The 19,182-nt window shown below is 46.7% G+C and overlaps 1 protein-coding gene across 1 annotated transcript in view; it reads left to right on the top strand.

Annotated features, from left to right (window-relative positions):
• Positions 1-19,182, top strand: part of IGDCC3 (immunoglobulin superfamily DCC subclass member 3) — a 187,659-nt gene that overhangs the window by 86,376 nt on the left and 82,101 nt on the right. The window lies entirely within an intron of this gene.

The following is a 19,182-nucleotide window of genomic DNA, read 5'->3' as shown; positions in this document are numbered from 1 at the left end:
TCAAGTTTTTTGCAGGCATCATGGCAGAGGGGCTTTTTGAGCGGGGATTTGGAAGTGGATAACGATGTTGCTTTGCAGCTGGTTCTGGGGGACGCCTCCTAGGCAAGTGGGAGAAAGCACCAAGGTGTGTGTTTGAAAATGTATAAGTGGGCAGAGGAGGCTAGCGTCAGGGCCGAGTGGAGGCCAGCATCAACAGCTCGATAATGAATGAGAGATGACAGGCGGGGGGCGGGTGGGGGGGGAGATTACCGCGAAGGGCCTTGAAGGCGAGTGCAAGCAGTTTATGTTTGATGCAACAGAGACATATGGTGCAATGGAAGTCACTGCCTCGGGGCTTTAATGAGCATCAGCCCTGTGTTGTTGAATGATTCCTTACCAAGGAGTTTGGTGAGGGAGTGGATGGTGAGATGCCTGTGCTCGTTAGCTAACCCCCTAATCCAGCTAGGAGAAGGGCAAGGAAGGGGTTAGCATCAGAAGACACCACCACAGAAACCCAATCCACCTCTCCTGGTGGTTCACAGGGAGAAATCCAGGAAAACATCAAAACACACAGACTGCACAGCAGCGCTGATATGCTTGAGCGGTGAACTTTCTCTTTGAGGCGGCAAGAGCTTGGCTAGCAGCCAGCAGCAGCAGAGTAAGTGGAAAGGGGAACTTCCACAGATAAGCTATTTTCGGCCAACAGGGCTTCTCTCTGCGAATAAATAGAATAAAGCATGAGGCCTACGTATGTGTCATGTGTCCCACTTTTGTGCAGTTTGGCCTATTTTCTGAAGAGTGGCTGTAATTCAACTTGAATTCCCTTGGATCTGTGCCAGTAAAATAGGAAGCCGTTTCTAGTGCCAGAGGAGTGAATGAGAATTTATGTGTGTAATGTAGCCTCATGGAAGAAATGACAGCACAAGGCTTAGCTGTGTCTAGGGGGAAAATGAAACCTGGGAGGGTGGGAAGGGGGGAGAGTTATCGCACTTACTCAGTGTCACAGTGGTTCATCCCAGCCTTCATTTCCCTAGCATCATATTTTCACTTTGAATCTGAGTTAATTAACATCAGCACATGGTGGTTCAGATCACACCAGAGGCTGTGAGCACCTAGGACTTGAGAGCACTTGGCATCTGGTAGAATCAGGCCCAGAATGGACATGTGAGATGTGTTCAGTGGCACAGTAAACAAGGAGTGTTAGACCAGTGAGTTCTAATCCTGATTCTGCCACTGACTTGCTCTATGACCTTGGTCAAGTTCTTTAGTGTCTCTGCCTCACTTTCCCCTTGTGTGCAATGGACATAATACTTCTGTACCTCACGGGGGTGTGTGAGGAGGCTCAGATGGCTGGTGTGATGTGAGCACAGCACAGATTTATTAATAATTTATTTATATTCATTTATGTCTTTTGCTAAAGTATAAATGATTGTCACCTTTCTTTCATTATTTAATAACAAAAGCTACAGCTAAAATCACAGTGCAACTAAAGAGGTGCTGAGCATTTGATGAGCAACAGCAAATCCCAAGGCAATCAAGATGTCGGCAAGCTGTAGAAGGAGGGAGCGGCAGATCATGTAGCAATCCCAGCCAGACGTTACCAAAGGAAATCTGGAGTTTCTCTCTAGCTGAGTTGAAAGAGACAGGCACTTGGATACCATGTGATGGGCCTGGCATAAGAACCTGATCTGAACAGAGGCAGTAGAGATTGCCTGATCACTTCTGGGTCCCATTGTGGCTTTATCCTCACCAGGTCCCCTCCCAGTTCTTTTCATCGTAGAAACGCTTCACTATTGGATCCCTAGCCAATGGTTTGTCTGCCTTGCTCCTCTTTGTTTGAATCTGTGAAACAGAGAAGTAACCAAATGTCTCTCCTGTTTCTAGAAGTCCAGCAGTCCAAAGATTTTGAAAGAGCAGGTCAGAAAAGCCAAACAGAATTAGCACAGAGAGAGAACGATGATGTGGCATTCAAAGTCTCCTTGGCCAGTATTTGGAACTGGTCGCATTGCTAAAGGACAAAGTTTAGACTGACATGAAGGATCAAACCGAGTAATGGAATGGCCTCTCTCACAAGTGACCCTACAGGAAAGGAAGGAGTGACAAGACATTCAGTGTGTACACCATAGCCTTATCTGTGGGCCAAAATATATTCTTCTCAGGACAGGACAAGTAGGCCACCACTTAGATTCTCCAGAGGCCCCTGGAATCAAGTCTTGTAGGTGAAGCTGCTTCCTTTGGGAAGATGGGAGTTCTCCCTTCTTCTGTCCTCTAACTGGATTACATGCAGTGATGAGGTTTTCCCAAGCATGGCACAGCTGCCTCTTGTTCTTTCCCCTCCCTGTGATATCATTTCAAGGCTTGTAATTCTGTAGCATAGCAGAACATGCAGGTCATGTGGACATTGAGTATTGCAACTGGGACTGTTTTATCTGCCCTGCAATCTCTGTTCTCCAACCTGGACAATGCAAAGGGGTGGTCTTGAGGTATGAGAGAGTAAATATTTCCCGGTGATGTTGTGTCTCACTAATACCCACGTAAGTAAGGGCTGAAAATGTATCCTGTGCCTGGTTGTTGCCAGGGTCTCCTAGAGCCTCACTCAGCTGTTTGTGTTGCCACATCCTGGATCAACAAGTTTAACGAAAAGATAAAGGACCTGACCTTGGAAGCCCTTATTTGTGTGAACATTCCTTCAAGACTGAGGATAATGTTGCATCAGTGACTTCAATGAAGCTGCTTGCATGAGTCAGGGTTACTGAATTGGGCTCCAAGTTCATTAGTTCTAAGCCAGATCTTGAATTCCTTAGTCCTTTACTCCCACCGAGTAAAGACTTGGGCTGCGATTGTCAGGTATTGTAATAGAAAGGGAAATGAGAGAGTGAATTAACTGCATTGATGTGGTAGCCCTGATAAAAATGGCGTGCTGCCCCAGTGTTCTATAAATCACAGGTTCCATTCGGAAAGGAGTTTTCTGAGGTAATTAATGAGCCAGTATAAAGACATTAAATGTAAACTGTGCTGTGATAGAATGGCTTGTCATTCACTGAGCCATCTTCCCTCATGTGAATAACCACAAGGGAACAAAGGCCAGCCTCCGTATAGACTAAAGTGCACTATCTCTGATAGCTGGGAATGAAGTAATTCTCTGAAAATAACAAAGGCACAGTGAAATACATTAGTAAGCTAATTACAAGAGAGCTGTTGAAAACAGATGCTGAAAATTTCAAGCTATCATTGAAATGATTGCTAGCACAGAAACAGGTATCGACAACAACAAAAATTAAAAAATGCATCTCATTTAAAATTCATTAGCCTTTGTAAATCAGGAGTTCCCCCCTCCTCTCAAAGTGGGCCTGGTGGCATTTCAGTGGGCACAGCTAATGGATGGCTTCCTTTTCCTTTGCCTTTCCTTTCCTTCAGAATTCTGTAATTGCATCACCTTCCCAGAGGCCAAAACTAAACAGGCACATAGTCCCAATCTTTAAAACAAAAAGGCAAATGAATGCATCAAATCATATTCAAAAGGAAAATTGTTATGCTTCTTGCAACATACGGTGAGCCAGCTCACACTGAAATCTCTACGAGTGTTCCCATTGATGTCAGTGGGGGCAGGATAGAGCTCTGTGTTCTTTCATTATTGCTGGTTGGTGCTGAGATAGTTCACCCCACCTGAAAATTGTCAACATACAATCTTATTGGTCCTACAGCTTCGATATCAGGATAGATTGGACCCAAATGGTGAAAGCTAAGTGCAGAAAATGGATGTTAGAGATCTTCCCATGATACCATCAGTCAGCATCCTTATTGTACAACAAATCAAAACAGTAACCCAGTAGTATGTTTTAATTGCATGTGTCAGGGATAGGAAAAAAAATCTAAATAAGAAGAACTGTCTGCTGGCAACATGCTGGATCGTTTGGTTTGCACTTTATGATCCACCAATTTCTGGAGGTTTATCAGACAGCTGCTTCTTTGTTTTTCCATTATCACCGGGATCTGCTGGAATTACTTGAACGTGATGATGCACGATCTCTGTCTTCACCTGCAGCACGAGGTCAGGTGCTGCACAGTGTAGGGACATTCTCCTGTCAGGGTAGGTGTCTGGTTAAAACCAAACTGAAATCTTTCAGAGCTTGGCGACGTGCTCTGCTCCAGAGGGATGCAATGTCATCAAATGCATGATGGATTTAAATTGTGTTACTAGACCTGTAAATCATCACCATGGTAAAATAGTGCCTGTCTGCTCTAGATGTCGTAGCACATCACAGGAAGCAGCACACCCACCCATGCGCTAAAATATCAGGCAGAGAACAATATCTGGGCCTGATCCTGAGAAGCTGCTGAGCACCTGAAATTCCCTTGGGGACACCTACTGTGGTCCTTCGTCCCTGCTGCTATCGAGGGCGATGGTAGTTTGCCTGATTAAGGGCCTCAGGATCTTGCCCACTGCCTTGTGGTGCTCAGCACCTCTCAGGATTGGGTCCTGCAGACATGTGCCTTCAAATGAACTGACCATGGGTACGGGGAAGGCTAGAAGAGCCACTTGGTACAACAATGAGCTACATGGGCAGGGAGAAGAGGCTCCTTGCTGCCAGAAGGCTACTCTGCCGATGTGAGGAGTGTTGTGGTTTGCTGTTCATGTCTCCGGAGTCCACGGCAGATAAAAGCTAGCCCTGGCTCCATCGTCCACGAGTCCCAGGCTTAATCCAGGGAGAGTCCTTTTGCCCAGCACAACCGCCCAGCACAGGCGGCACTTCTGCTGTGATAGCCTCCTTCAAACTCATGCCTTTGGAATGGCTCTCTGCAGGACTGCCAGAGTGTCCCCACGCTAACCGGTGCCACCTATCTGGGGCTGTCACTTTGTAAAGATGTCAAATAACCTCAGAGTGAACTCCGTAAGCCCCATGTGCACCCTCCCAAGCAAATTAAAAGTTGTTTATGACATTTAATACTCCCTTTTCCCCCACAGCGGCAGGGTGGGGGGAGCCCGGCTTTTGTTTCACAAACAGTTGCCTCAGGATACACTAAAAACTGTCTCAAGAGTCAAAGAACCGTTCCTTCCTGAAAAATGACTGCAAGCCAGCTTGCTGATAAAAGTCTTTTCGTGCAATGCCACCTCTCTGACAGAAACCTCTGCTCTTCCCTTAACCAATAGGAGAGTGCTGAAAGGGCGGGTTGTGAGGAAAATGTGTTGCATGGAAGAGTGCGCTGGAAAACAAATGTTCCACTGTCCTCTGTTTTGCAGCTCCGCCTAGCCGGTGACTGGCCAGAAAGCTCCTGCGTGCTACAAGCTAGTGCTATAAAAAGGATGGGAGTGGCCAAAAGAGTTACCCTGTGTTCCATTAACTGGTACCATGTATCTTTAAAAGCTAGTTAAAACCTGCAAAGCAGTGGGGCCTAGAGGATAGAGCCCTGGACTGTGACTTGGAGGATGCAAATTCTATTCCCAGCTTTGCCTCTGGCCTAGGTGACCTTGAGTGAGTCACTTCTCTCTCTCTGCCGAGTTCCCTTTATCTGTAAAATGGGGATCATGATACTGACCTCACTTATAAAGTGCTTGGAGATCTCTGGCTGGAAAAACTCCTTGTCAGAGCTGGGGATTATTTCTGGCAGCCTTCTCACTTTTTTATTAATTCTCTGCATAGAAGTTGGGTAGAATTTACAGGGAAAAAGCATCTGTAAGATCATAAGAAATGAGGATCTGGGGAGCTGTGGGATTATTGCTTTCTGGCCTTTTACAGTTGTAGGGTGTATTTTGGTGTGAACCAGCCCCTTTTGGTATCCGATCACTGTGCCTTTCCATGCATGGCTCACAGATCGGTTCTTTCCTGGGAAAGATCTCAGATTCACAGGAGAGTGTTCCTGCATCAAAAATTAATGGTGTGGTAGTTATTTTCCAATAAGTGAACTATAATCAATACCATAAATCTACTCGATATTCTTTAAGACCGTCAGAATGGCTTGGATATGTGTGTTTGTGAGAGAGAGACAAAGCATGCACATGTGTATTGAAAAGAAGCCCATCAGCATCTGAATTGTTGAGATGTAGGAGATGATGCATGTGCCTATAAGTCACTTTCATGACTCTGCCCTACACAGCTCCGTGGTAGTGCCTTGAAGCCGATTGGAAGGAGAGCAGTACCTTTACAGAGCAGGGAGGGGTTGGGGGAGCCACGGTGTCATCTTCACTCCTCATCACCACCTGCTGGGCTGGCTTGTGTTGATGAGCGTGACACACCAGCACAGGGCTGACATTCCCTGCTGCCACTGTGGTTGCCCCCTGATGCCATCTTCCTGTTGCCTCGTTCCCCTGCTTGAGACCATCCACAATGTGGCTTGGATGGATCTTGCTGGGACTCGGAGGTTTTACTGTGCGTCCTTCCTTTGCAACCTGTGTATGGTGGAGTCACGTTAGTGAGTGCCTACCTGTTGAGGATATTTAGCACCTATGCACAGAAATTATCCCCCTTACGATTCGACATCTTTCCAGCCTTTTGGTGAAGCAGCAAAACAAACAGTAACTAATTTCTGTGCCTTAGGAAGATGTTACCAGGCTGTAGATCTTTGTCTGGCCTTAGGAGAGCAGCAGGATTGCCAGTTTTCTCAGGAAAGGGGGAGAGAGGAATGTTTAGTCCCAGGGCCCGATCCTACCTGCCGTACTCAGGAAACACTCTCATCTGAGTCCGGTCCAGAGGGACTCGCTTTTCTTTGACCTGACAACACACCTCTACGTGGCTGAGTTGTGCTGTGTCTGGTTTGACATTTTGTCTATGTGAAGGTCTGAGATTGGAGCCCACATCACAGTGTTTAAAACCTAGATTTATAAAAGACCTTCCTGCCATCCTAGATCTTTTAAATTCCTCCTGTCCTCCTGGGGAATCCCACTGAATAACGCCAAGTTCCTGTAAGCCAGGGAACATCGCTCTGCAGGGAGGGGTGTTAGCAAAGTTTTCAGGACCGTCGTTTAAAACAAAAGATGTTGTATCCTTTACAATCTGGACACTGAGCAATACTGTATCCCTTGAAAAGGGCAACCAAAGTTCTCTGATGCCATTGAGGGGAAGCCAGTTCTATGGCAGGTTCCTCTGCTGGAGACCCATGGGATCAGGCCTGTTACACTCAATACCCCCCTGGATTTCCCGTTGAGACACTAACACAGGGGTTGGCAACCTTTGGCACGCGACCCACCAGAGTAAGCCCCCTGGCGGGCCGGGCTGGTTTGTTTACTTGCCGTGTCCACAGGTTCAACCAATCGTGGCTACCACTGGCCACGGTTCGCTGCTCCAGGCCAGTGGGGGGGGGGGGGGGAAGGGCGGCCAGCATATCCCTCCGCTCACGCTGCTTCCCACCGTCCCCATTGGCCTGGAGCAGTGAAGCGTGGCCAGTGGGAGCTGTGATCGGCCGAACCGGCGGATGTGGCAGGTAAACAAACTGGCCCGGCCCTCCAGGGGGCTTACCCTGGCGGTCAGTGTACCAAAGGTTGCCGATCCCTGCACTAAGATCTCTTCTCACAGCCTGCTGCTGTGCCATGGATGGAGAGCCTGCGGGGCAGCATGGCTGCTTCGTGGGCAGTTGCGAGGGCAAGGAGGGCAGGCCAGAGAACAGGAGCTCCACTGAAGCTGGATCTGTGGGTGTTCCTCCATCTGGCTGTTCTGTGTTGGGGAGGGGAACTCTGCACCCCCAAAGGAAGGACACGTAGGAAACATCAAGTTGAGTGTCCTGTGCCCTGCATGGGAAAAGCCAACCTAGCGCACAATGGGGCCCCCCCAAGGGTGCCCTGCGAGGACCTTTCAAGGGCACTCACTCTCTGTGAGACCACCACTCCCCGTTTTGGAGCCAGTGCAGCTTAGCTTTAACGATCAGTTGTGATGATCCCAGGTCAGGAGGAAGAAAAGTCTGGCATTGTTCCTGTCTCCCTGACCTGCCTGGTGCTGTGCTGTCTGCTCAACGACTCAGAGAGCACTGGGTCAGCTGAATGACGATGGAAAACCTTTCTCCCCCAGCTTGTGCAGAGACGAGCCATAGTGCAAGTGGACAGTGGGCTAGCCAGAGGGTAAGGCCATGGCTATGGCTCCTCCCCTGTGCAACAGCCATCGACACTGGGTCTGCGCAGGGCGAGTGTGGTGCACACCCCCTGGGAAAGTGGAAGAGCCTTGTGATAATGTGTGTTTCCCCGGAGCCCTTAGAAGAATTCTAGCTGAAGTCTCTAAAATATCCACCACAACATGTTCCTCCTCCCCCACCCCAATGCATCCCCTACCTTCCAACCAGTCTGGACTGAAAGGGGGAAGGGTGCAGATTGCCTGTGTTTTTGGCACATGGCCATGTAAATTGTAAAGTAAAAAGCTGATAACGCTTGACACAAATGAAGTGATTTCATCTTGCAGTGAGTATGAGATGCTGGTTTTTTTTTTTAGTATCTGCTGCTTATTTTCTGCTGTAGACAGCTGCTCCGTCAGGAGATGGGTTATTAGAATGCAATGCAGCACACCAGCGCTATTCAAACTCAATCAGCAGCTCCTATCTTCAGGCGGTTTAAAACTGAGCAGCAAGAATAAATAAATAAATATTAAATTAATGGAATAAAAATCCCCAGTCCACTCCAGGTGGAAACTTGGCATGTTGGCCTGAGAACTGCTTTTGATCTGACTTTATTTGGGAGCCATATTTGGATTAAATCATCTCACCCAACTTTGGTCAGAAAGAATCAGTTCTGATGATTTTTAAGTTGCGGGAGAGTGAAGAAATAAGAGGGATCTTGTGCTCTGGGAAACTTTGTCAACACAAAAAAATGCGCCAGAGGACCTGATTCAGCCATTCTTCCTCCTGCTGCCTTGCTCTGGGAGTCATTCTGTTTGTTCCACTATTGGAGCTGAAAAATGGTTTGGATGCCAGCAGAAAACGTGTGGCTAATTGGAGTCTGTATTTGGTTCTAGGAGTGGGCAATAGACACAAAACTGTTGAAAATCCACATAGCAAGTGACAAGCCTCGGGCCTGATCCTGTGTGTGTTTTACTCGATTAGTCCTGTTGAATTCAACGGGGCTGCTCTGGGGAATGAAGATGGCTAATGTGAGTGTGAGATGGAGTCTCAGGCCCTTTCGGAAACCCCCACTCTGGTTGGGAAGTGCAGTACATAGCAAAAATGTTTTTTTTTTTTCCCCTCTATCTTCTGGTGTCTGCGTGTTTGCATTGCATTCATCCAAAATGTCTTCCTCTATTCTAACGCTGCAGAGTCTCAGGGCCCATTTGGTTTTCAGATCTGAGACGCAATGTGCACAATGGAGATTTGGGATTTTAAACCCTCTTATTAGAGGGAAGAGCTGAAGGGGATTTTCTTCTGTGGAGAGCTAGGCACTGCTGTTCTCTAATAGGTCCCTCCCTTTTTAAAGCTGGGAGAGAGGCGATTTTTCATTTCCCTCAGCTGGGAGTGACGGGCCCCCACTTCTCATACTCCTGGAGAATTAAATAGATAAATGGGCGGCGCTGTTGTTCACGCTTCACTATGTACAAAGCCGCATGCATTCAAAATAGGGCTCCGTAGCCGTTCAGCCACGGCCTCACACAATAGCATCATTAGACACGGAGAGTGAGCGTCCAGTCAGGGTGAGTTTGCTGTGCAGCTGTGAATAGCCACTGGGCTCCTGTGTGAGGTGTATTTTTTTTTAATGCATCTTTCTAAAAAGAATGTAAAAAGAAGATACAGTGTCTTTTCTTAAAGACTCGTAAAACTGTTCTGTTCTGAAAGCAGGGGTCATTGAGAGGAGACGAGAAACCCAATGAAATTTGTTTATTCTCTCTCCACAACCCCTTTTTATGTCCGGGCTCCTTTCAGACTGGCCAATTCTCAGTTCCCAGAGTGTGAAGGGTAGCAAGTAAAATGACCTTGTCCAAGATAAGAATTTCTCTTTGCAGATAAAGCAGACTCCATATTTATTAAGCCTTAACCTGCCAGCTCCTTTGAAAATATTCAGATAGTTTGCTAGGTTAATGGTGCCAGGTCTCTTAAAGCTGTAGGGAGTGAAGAAGGACATAATCCTTGTGTTTGCTATGGGAACTTGGCTACTGGGAGAAGTTTGGAAATGGGTGAAGAGTGGTGTGGAATGCCAGCATTTAATGAGCCTAACAGACCCCAAAGATTGTTTCTCACATGCCTTTCAGCATGAGGTTGATATACTTCAGATACACATTTAATTGGCACATTGTTTAATTACTCCGTGGAAAAGGTCCCTCTGACTTCTGTCGACTGGATTCCTTCAGGGATGGCCAGTGATGAGGCTCTGATCTTACTGCGGTCTTATTATTATAGAGGCGTCCCTATACCCTTATATACGGGAAGCAGAATGGAAGGCGGTTAAAATATGCTTCCACCCAGAAATGTGCTTCTCACCATGTTCATTGTGTCTCAGGGATTTCCAAGATTTGCTCAGCATACAAATAAAAAGATGTTTGTTCCAACTACTGTCCTCATGGACTTACCCGGGACTCGGGGGTCTCTCCCTCTTACGCGTCATCCTCAGTTATACAGGTTCTGCGGGCCATAGCTATGTCTGGGCAATCCCATTAGCCTTTAGAGAGGGGTAATCACAAGGCAGTGGGGTGTGTTGGTGTCTGTGAGGGCCCGCTTTGGCCAGCAGAGCTTCTGTTACTGGTGATGATGTATGAGGTGGAAGTAACACAGCTTGCCTCTCAGGGCTCAGGCTGAGTTTGTGGGGATGGGCTGTTAGGAAAAGGACTTTTTTAGCAGTAAGCTAGCATCAGTGAGAAAATCAGACACACATGATAAAAGCCGTTCTCCTCGCACAGTGGCATTTTTACAACATTACCTTTCAAGGAAGAACCGTTCTTTAAGGGAACCAGTTCTGCCACTACCTTGCTTTGTGACTTGGACCAAATCACTTACCTCTGTGCCTTAGTCTTCTTATCTGTTAAATGGGATTAGTGGTACACACGCTCCTTTATAAAGGACTTTGAGGGCTTTGGATGAAAAGCTGCATATAAAAACTAAGCATCACGACTCTTCCTCCTTTTGCACTCTCATTTTCACCTGTTATTTGCAATTTCTAGAGGGTCTGAGGTGTTGGTGGGCAGAAATGTGGAGCACTACTATTGAAGTGACTGCCCTTTTTGTGTGTCGTTCTGCATACAGTTGGACTTTCATGGCTTTTGAGGGTGCTTAGTACCCTACAGGACGTGCCCTTAAGGCTGCATTGGATCACTGCATTGTATTGCAAGCAACTTGGTGTGTTGTTTTCTGGAGTAATTTAAAAAATGGAAAAACAACTTGATTACAAAAGTAGCAGGGCGTCCCGCTCTCCAAACACCTGCTTTGTACTAAACCTTCAGAGTTCTTTTCCCCCTGTGTCTGCAGTTGATAATAATGTTTGCGTTTTAATGATTCTAACAGGCATGGGATTTGCTTTGACATACCGAGTTAATGTTTTCTTTTTCTACATCAGATCTAGGTCAATCTCTTGCTTAGCACTAATGCTCTACTGAACAAAAAAGGATTGGCCATTAATGGTTTCAATTTAGTTTAAGAAAATTTCATTCAGTATCTGTTTTCATTTTCATTACATCAGACTTTCTGTGGCATCTGTTAGTCTGGAGAGTCTATTTGCTCTTCGATTATGGAAGACCTAGCAAACTTGTTTGCTGTAATAAATCCTCCGTGAATATGGATGAGGTCAAGATCTGCCTCTTACCTGTGAGATGCTCCAGGTTTAGTGCAACGTCTTGAGGATTTTCCTCTGGGAATCCTATACCAATGGAATTCTGAATTTGGAAGGTCGTTAGTGCATTGTATAGTGGTGCCAACCACTGGAGTGGGATGTGATAGTCAGTGCATTCCAGCAACGCTACACAACGGTTTTAGGAAGAAGTTGTGAAGGATAATTTCTCCAGTTGCTACCAGATTTGACCGTTACTTTGGGGTATGCTCATTTATTAGGGTTACTCTTCTGGGGGTGGGTGGTTCTATAATTCTATCAATGTCCTGCTTGTGTCACTTGTGTGTTCATATGGAGCTCTACTTTGCCCTTCTGCAAGTCCCCTCCCCATGGAGCTATCCTGCAGGACCCAAGTTCCCCAGGGCTGAGTTCCTCCAGCCCCAGAACCCCCCCCCCCCACACACAGTAACAGAGCAAGTCGGAGTGGACCGGGTCAATCAGCACTTCCAAGCTGCCACCCTTGTATGTCACAGGTTCAGCATATCCCTATCCCCACTTTCACGTCACAATTGTATTGGTAGTAACCCACTTGATGAGCAGACCCCACAGTATTTTGGGTGCTGCAGGGATCTTTAGCTTAGGTAAAAGCAGCCTTGCTGCAGAGTAAATGGGGAAGCTAAAAACACAAAAGAGTAAAGTTCAGAGAGAGAGAGAAGCAACCAGCTTAACCATAAAAATTATTTATTGAATAATAGTGATAACTACACCAGGAGGGCTAAACAAACATAACAGTTACATTATTAAAGGTTTAATATCTGAGGTAGAAAAGAAAACAGAGAGAGGGAGGTGAGAGAGGGAGGGATCTCACCCATTCCATGAGGTTTGAACTGGTTGGAGTTTCCAGGTGATGGTGGTAGCTCAGAGTCCTGAGTACCGGAGACAGGCGGAGCCCCTAGCACGATCAGTCAGGAGATGAAGTCCCAGTAGAACTGATGCAGAGTTTGGGGCCGTGCATCAGAACACTTAAGCATAGGTAGGGTTTTTTGTAGAGAAACAACAATGGTTCAAGGGAGAACACTAGATTTGTTTATGGGTAAACTGATGACTCAAGGGTTTGCTTTAGGCTAGCCAATAGGAGCTGATCACTTTTGGCTATGGATGGTGTTTTCTTCCAGAGAGCTCACAGTGCAATTAGACTGCTTCAGTATTTTGGATATTAATCAAGGATTCATTACTAGAATTGATGAGATAACTGCTGAGCTGGGTGTGTGCAGGCATAGGTTCATTAAGATCTGGAGCAGAGATTTCCATGGTGCAGTGCTTCCCTGCTTTTCTGGCCCCAGAGTTCAGTGGGGTTCTCTGTTCTCCATTCTGTATGCTAACGGAGATGTCTCGCTGTCCCATCTTTCATGCAGATAAGGTTAAGGGAGAGGCCTCTGTTCTCCATTGTATGTGCTAATGGAGATGCCTTAATCTTGTCACCCTTGTCAGCAGCGGTCTAGGTGTGTCTCCCCACACACTTCACTCTGCAAGTCTTTTCTTTGGTCAGTTTTGGTTCAAGCAGAGACTGGTTGGGGGGTGTCTTTCATGAGTCAAACTGGCTAGATACTGTGCTCTGGTTCCCCAAGAACACAGAGCTGACCGGTATCCCGGTTAAAAGTACAGTTGGGAATGATGTGAATATCCACATTGGGTTGTGTCCTGGAGATAGGAGCTAGAGTACTTCTGTTATGAAAAATGGCATAGGCTCTTCAATAACAAAAAATGGCTAGAGCCTTGGATTTCTAGCGCATTCACAAGATGGGAGTCTCCTGCAGCAGGCCCTCCCGCACATTGCCATGCAGAGATATTGGCTCAATACTGAATTAGAAGGAACAAGTGTCACCTTACAGAATCACCAGCCCTGCGTCTTGCAGCTTCTGGCGCACAGGTGTTGACTTCCGTTCTCTCTCTCCCTGTGTGAGTGGTGGGGGAAGAGGCTAGGCAGGGGTGGGGCCTCATGTGGAGCACGGGTGAGGCTGTGGCCAGAGCATGGGTGGGGCCTCAGGGCAAAGCAGAGATGGGGCCTTGGGGGGAAGAGGCTGAGTGGGGCCTCGAAGTGGAACGGCAGGCGGGGCCTCCGGGAGAAGAGGCCGAGCAGGGAATGTGGCCCCACAAAAGATTAATTTGGCCCTGTGGGGGCTGAGCACCCCTTATTCTTTTCAGTGAGTGCTTGAGCCCCGGAGCACCCATGGAGTTGGCACCTATGGCCTGGGGCTTCTTTTGGAGTTCTCACATCAACTGAACACTTTATAGCTTGTGAGATCAGCCCAGCTACTGCCTACAGTTTGTGAGTGCTGCTCATGCAGCCCCCCGTCCATTGATGCAGCACCTCCTCTGCTTGGCTCTTTGTGCTCTGCATGGACAACATGTGGCACTGCCAAAGGACGGGAGTGCCAGTTTGAGATAGCCCTGGGCTCAGTTGGTCAGGAGCAGCTCTGAGACGTTTAACACCGTAGTCGTGTTCTGGAGATATAGATACCACCAGCATCATTCGTGGCTCTTTATGCCTGTGGTAGTCTTAGGAAATACTTCCCTTGGAGTGGAGGACAACATGTTTGCCTGTATGCAGGCTCAAAGTGATGTTTGCTATAGCCAATGCCCCGGCAGCTATGGGCATTTTTAACTATCACATCGTCCATAATTGCACTTAGCAGAGTTAAATGACACAAAGGTCAATATGTTGGTGCCTTGCCTATACTAACACTCCCATTGTTGCTACCAGCATCGGAGCTGAACCAGTAGAAAGTTTTAAGGGGGAAAAGACCAGTTCAGATACCCTCTAACAGCAGTTTAACGGAACCAGCCAGCAGTTTCCACTCATCTGCTACTACTCAGATGCTGCAGCGATGGTTGCATTCAGGACAACTGGATGGATGAAGTTAAAAAACCAAGATAGATGGATTAGATAGTGTCTCCCTATCTAGGAATGCAAATGAATATTATAGTTCCATGCAATTAGTTTAAAAATAATTATGTAAAAGTGCATGCAAATTAGATGCAGCCCTCAGGCTCTTAGCAAGTGGCCGATGCCATCCTTAGTGTCGGGGAAGGTGTGGGCAGCACTGCTCCCAACGTATGTTTAAACAATGACGCCCCCCTGATAACAAGAATCCTAGTGTTTCCTGGTGAAAGGCTGGAGAGTCAGAGGAGCAAGTACTCAGCTGTGTGAGTTTGTTGCGCAGTCAGATGAGAAGTATGTAGGATTGTATGTACAGTTTTATCTCCCCTGAATGGTGTCCCATAAAGCAGTCAGTTTCCCACTCCTTTCTCCTTTACACACCGAAGTGATTTATTTCCAGGTCGGGAACAACATCCAGGTGCTCACTTGCTGTTAACTTTATTGCAGTTTATATGAGCTCCAGCCAAACCTTTGTCTTTGTAACTCTAAAGAAAGTTTCAAACCTGCTTTAAAAAGTAGCATTTTGTAGGTCAGTACATTAATTTTTAATGCAGATTGTGAAAACCAGCTGCCTTGGCAGAGGTCGTGGTGTTTCCTAGGCATTTAACGTAAAACGATGCTTCAAAGCCACATTACAGGGTCACTGAAGAGTAATATTTTACTTACCATCCTCATAACTGAATTATTTATCACCTACATGTTTTATTCATGATAAATATTAATACCACTGTCTTTAAGAGTGGAGGTTATCACCGCAATGTTACCTATACGAAATACAATTGAAATAAAGGAATGGAAATGCGTTCTTTACCGAGGGCTATTTTCATTCACATGTACCTTCTCAAGTTAACCCCTTCAGCTACTGTTAAATGTCAATATTGGGTATTGCTAGAGAAGACTGTGTTCATTTTTCCAGCCTGTGGTTTCTGCCTATTTACAGCGAGTCGCTATGCGGAGCATCTGCATTGCTGGCTTTTTTGTTTTCTTATTTAACTTAGTTCAGTGAGTTCACGGACAGCTGGTGATTAGCCAGCCGATACAAATTACAGCATGAGCATCCAGTCAGTCAGTGTGCCTGGTTATCAGTTATTGGGTGCTTCTGTACTATTGACAGGTAGGTGAGACTTACCACGACTGTACCCCCTTTTGGGGATAGAGACTGTCTTTTCACTGTGTTTGTACAGCACCTAGAACAATGGGCTCCTAATCCTTGATTAGGGGCTACCATAATACAAGCAATCCTAATACATCATCATTAGTTTATTGGGCATGCCACGTTCTTTCCCTAGTGCAGGATTTCCTTCCATCTCATTATATTTGTCGAGAGCTTTATTCATGGAAATATAAATCAGTTTAACAGTAGGAAAATAAATAAGGCATTAACTTTACAGGGCAAAAATGGGGCATGCTCCAGCTCCCACTGATGTGGATCAAGACTTTCATAAGGTGAATTTGTTGGGATAAACCCAGAGAATCCATAGAGGATTGAATAGTAATTTGCATTTGATGGACACAATAACGTACCTCATCCTGGCCCTGAGCCCAAACCCATTGAAATGGAAAGTGTCCCAGTGATTTCAGTGGACGTTGGATCAGGTGTCCTTCTGGAAGTTGTCCCTCTGTTGGTGAGCACTGACTGACATCAATCGTCCCATTTGAAGTCTTGCAGTGCTTGCCAGGGTAACTCGGGCCCACAATCAGGCATGTTGCCCTTTTGAGAAAAAGAGATAAGGGATCATTCTTCAACTTCAAAAGTTAAATCGGAAATAGGTTCGGTCAGTTTTACTGAAGGTGTCAGGATCCTCCCCGGAAATACTCCCTGAAGGGAAAACAGAAAATGTTTCTGTATTCCTGTGTGTGCAGTCTCCTGGTTAGTATGTTTCCCATTACATTCCCCATTGACTCGGTGGGCTTTAATCCCGTCGTGCAATATGTCTAGTGTGCTGAGGGTTCATGGCAGCTTGGGTGTTACTGCTGTCTACACTAGACCATATGGCAAGGGGAATTCACAAGCACTTGAAACAAGATGGATATTAATGAAATACTTAGAACCAAAGAGCAGGGTCCAGGGGAAACCTTCCCAATCCTCCAACCGCTCTGCGCTGGGGCTTTCTCCCAAGCACTATTCAATCAGCTTAACAAATCCTTATTTAGCATGTTGAACTTGAGACTGATGATTTGGGGAGCAGGGTGGTTTAAGGCAGCACATATTTAATGTATTGCTAATAGCCATCTCCCATCTGCCCAAGCCTAACTGGATTCAGCAGATGAGTGACCCTGAAACATACGTAGCTTGTTCCTTAGCAGATGCACATTGATTACCCATGACACATGTAAAAGGAAGTGCGTTTTCTGTGCAGGAGAGGGGTATTTTTAGGGATGGCAAAGCAGAGCTAGGGGACAGATGAGTTTCTTGGAGTTTATATTGTATGGTAACTTTAGGGATCCTTCTGTGTATATGGTACTAAAAATGAATCTTGAGCTAAATAAAGGCTTTGAAGTGTTTATTAGCGCATGTTAGGTTTATCACGCAGTCAAACGTTAACAAGTTCTGTACGGGTGTGGAACTCACCCCTGCGGCACTTTTGCTGGTCGTCCCTGGGAATTAGCTCGTCCAGCCTCTGGAGCACCCTTTGCAGGCCGGTGTCCTGCTGCTGCGTGGCCCCCTGTCCCTCTAGGACCCAGTGCCCTGTTATCTGGGGTGCTGCCCCCTTGAAGTAGCCCCTTTCTCTCAGGGTCGTGCCTCCCTGGGGAACCCCGAACCACTATCGCCACCTCGTCTCAGTCATAGTCTACTGCCAGTCACCAACTAGCCCCCGCTCCCTGGGGCAGACTGCAGTATAAGCCACTCATCACAAGCAAGTCTGGATTTGGACCTGCTGCCTTTGCCTATCCCTGGGCTGCCCTCTGCAACCCCCAGTACCCGTTGGCCTTCTGCTAGGCCGCAGCATGGGGCTTTCCAGGCTGGAGCTCCCCAGCTCCTCTGCCTTTCCCCAGCCCTGCTTCGCTCAGGTCCCTGCAGCCAGGTCCATCTCCCTCTACAGCTAGAGAAAGACTGCCTCTGGCTTCTGGCCCCAGCCCTCTTAAGGGCCAGCTGGGCCCTCATTAAGCCAGTCTCGGCCTGATTGGGCCGTGTCTCCCAGCTGAGGCTGCTTTCCCCAATCAGCCCTGCTTTTCCTTCTCTGCCACAGCCCTGTCCCCGGACTATTTTAGGCCTTTTAAGGCAGGAGCGAGTGACCATCCTGCTACACCTTCCAGTTAGTTAATAGTAATAATTATTGCATTCTGATGATGATGATTTATGGACTGCTAACAGCATGCCAGACTCTTTACCCACAAATGGTTATTACTCTTATTGTACTGCAAAGGCTGGTCTTTCTTCTCCTTCCCTGATGCTTTGAGAGTTATCCTTTGCTGACAGCTGGTTGAAATGAGAAGCCCAGGTGACCCCAGATATTGTAGGCATGCAGGGTCTAATCCTACAAAGTCCTGTGCACTTTGTGGGAATCACTACAGGCCCGCTGGTTGAAGAGGATGCTTGCTGGAGATGCTTATCACCTCCCAGGCTTAGGGCCTGTAGTAACTGAGTTTAACTGTTATGTGTGTTATGTGGTTGTGCAGAACTGAGGTAGATGTGTGGGTCAGTAGTTTATACCCATGCTTTTCGCCTTAATGTAACGGAGGGAAACCTATATCCTAACGAAAGTCGTGACCAGGAAATAACAAACAATGGGCTGTTGTCTTAAACTTGTCTTCTGTTGAAGGATACCCCAAATCCTATCATGACTTTGTGTGACTCCTTGATAAGCATGGCCATCTTTAGGCAGTATGTGGCCTTTCCTATCATCCTCCAGAGTATGATGCCATGTTAGCACAGGGAGGACTCTGTTTTCTTCCCAAATTATTGCAACACCCCACTGCATCATGCTAACAGTTTGGGAGAGCTAAAATAAAGACTAACCTGGACATTTGTCGAAAGGATCTCTCAGGACAGTGCTCCCTTTTATTGTTTTTCTTTGACTGGAATGAATGACTGACAAAGCTCAGACTTAAAACTATTGGTCTTGTGACATAGTGACTATATGCCAGAAGCTGATCACCTGTGCAGCTCCATCAATGGTTCCAATGGTGGGAACGCTACTGTAGATCACGCTGCAGTGTCCTAGACCCTTTCTCTCCATTCCCAGCCAGGACTTCCCTGCCTGGTTTTATAGTGAGCCCAGTGCATGCTGGATCAGGGGTTTATGGGATGCGGCATGAATTCTTGTGTGATTGATAGCTCTCCTAGTTCTGTACTTAACTAGTGAATCCCAGTGTCTTGATCTGGGCAGCTTAGAATTTGGCCTGTCGTCCCTTAGTATTCACTAATGTCACCAATTCTCGTTTCTGAATAGGTTGTTGAACTGGTCCCTCTGCTGCTATTAGGGTGATGGAGAAAATAGGCACTAAAATTGGCACTGGGATCATCTCTGATGCTGGATGGTGTTTGCCAGCCTCTGTCGCGATCAGTTCCGATCCTGTCATTCTAACAGCCCTGCCTTTATTGGGGTTGTTCCTTTTCCTTTTGTGATGCTGGAAGGCAGAAACTTGAAATGAG

The sequence above is a fragment of the Gopherus flavomarginatus genome, chromosome 9, assembly GCF_025201925.1.
Source record: "Gopherus flavomarginatus isolate rGopFla2 chromosome 9, rGopFla2.mat.asm, whole genome shotgun sequence".
Classification (NCBI taxonomy): Eukaryota; Metazoa; Chordata; order Testudines; family Testudinidae; genus Gopherus; species Gopherus flavomarginatus.
This window is presented reverse-complemented; position numbering and strand designations above follow the sequence as displayed.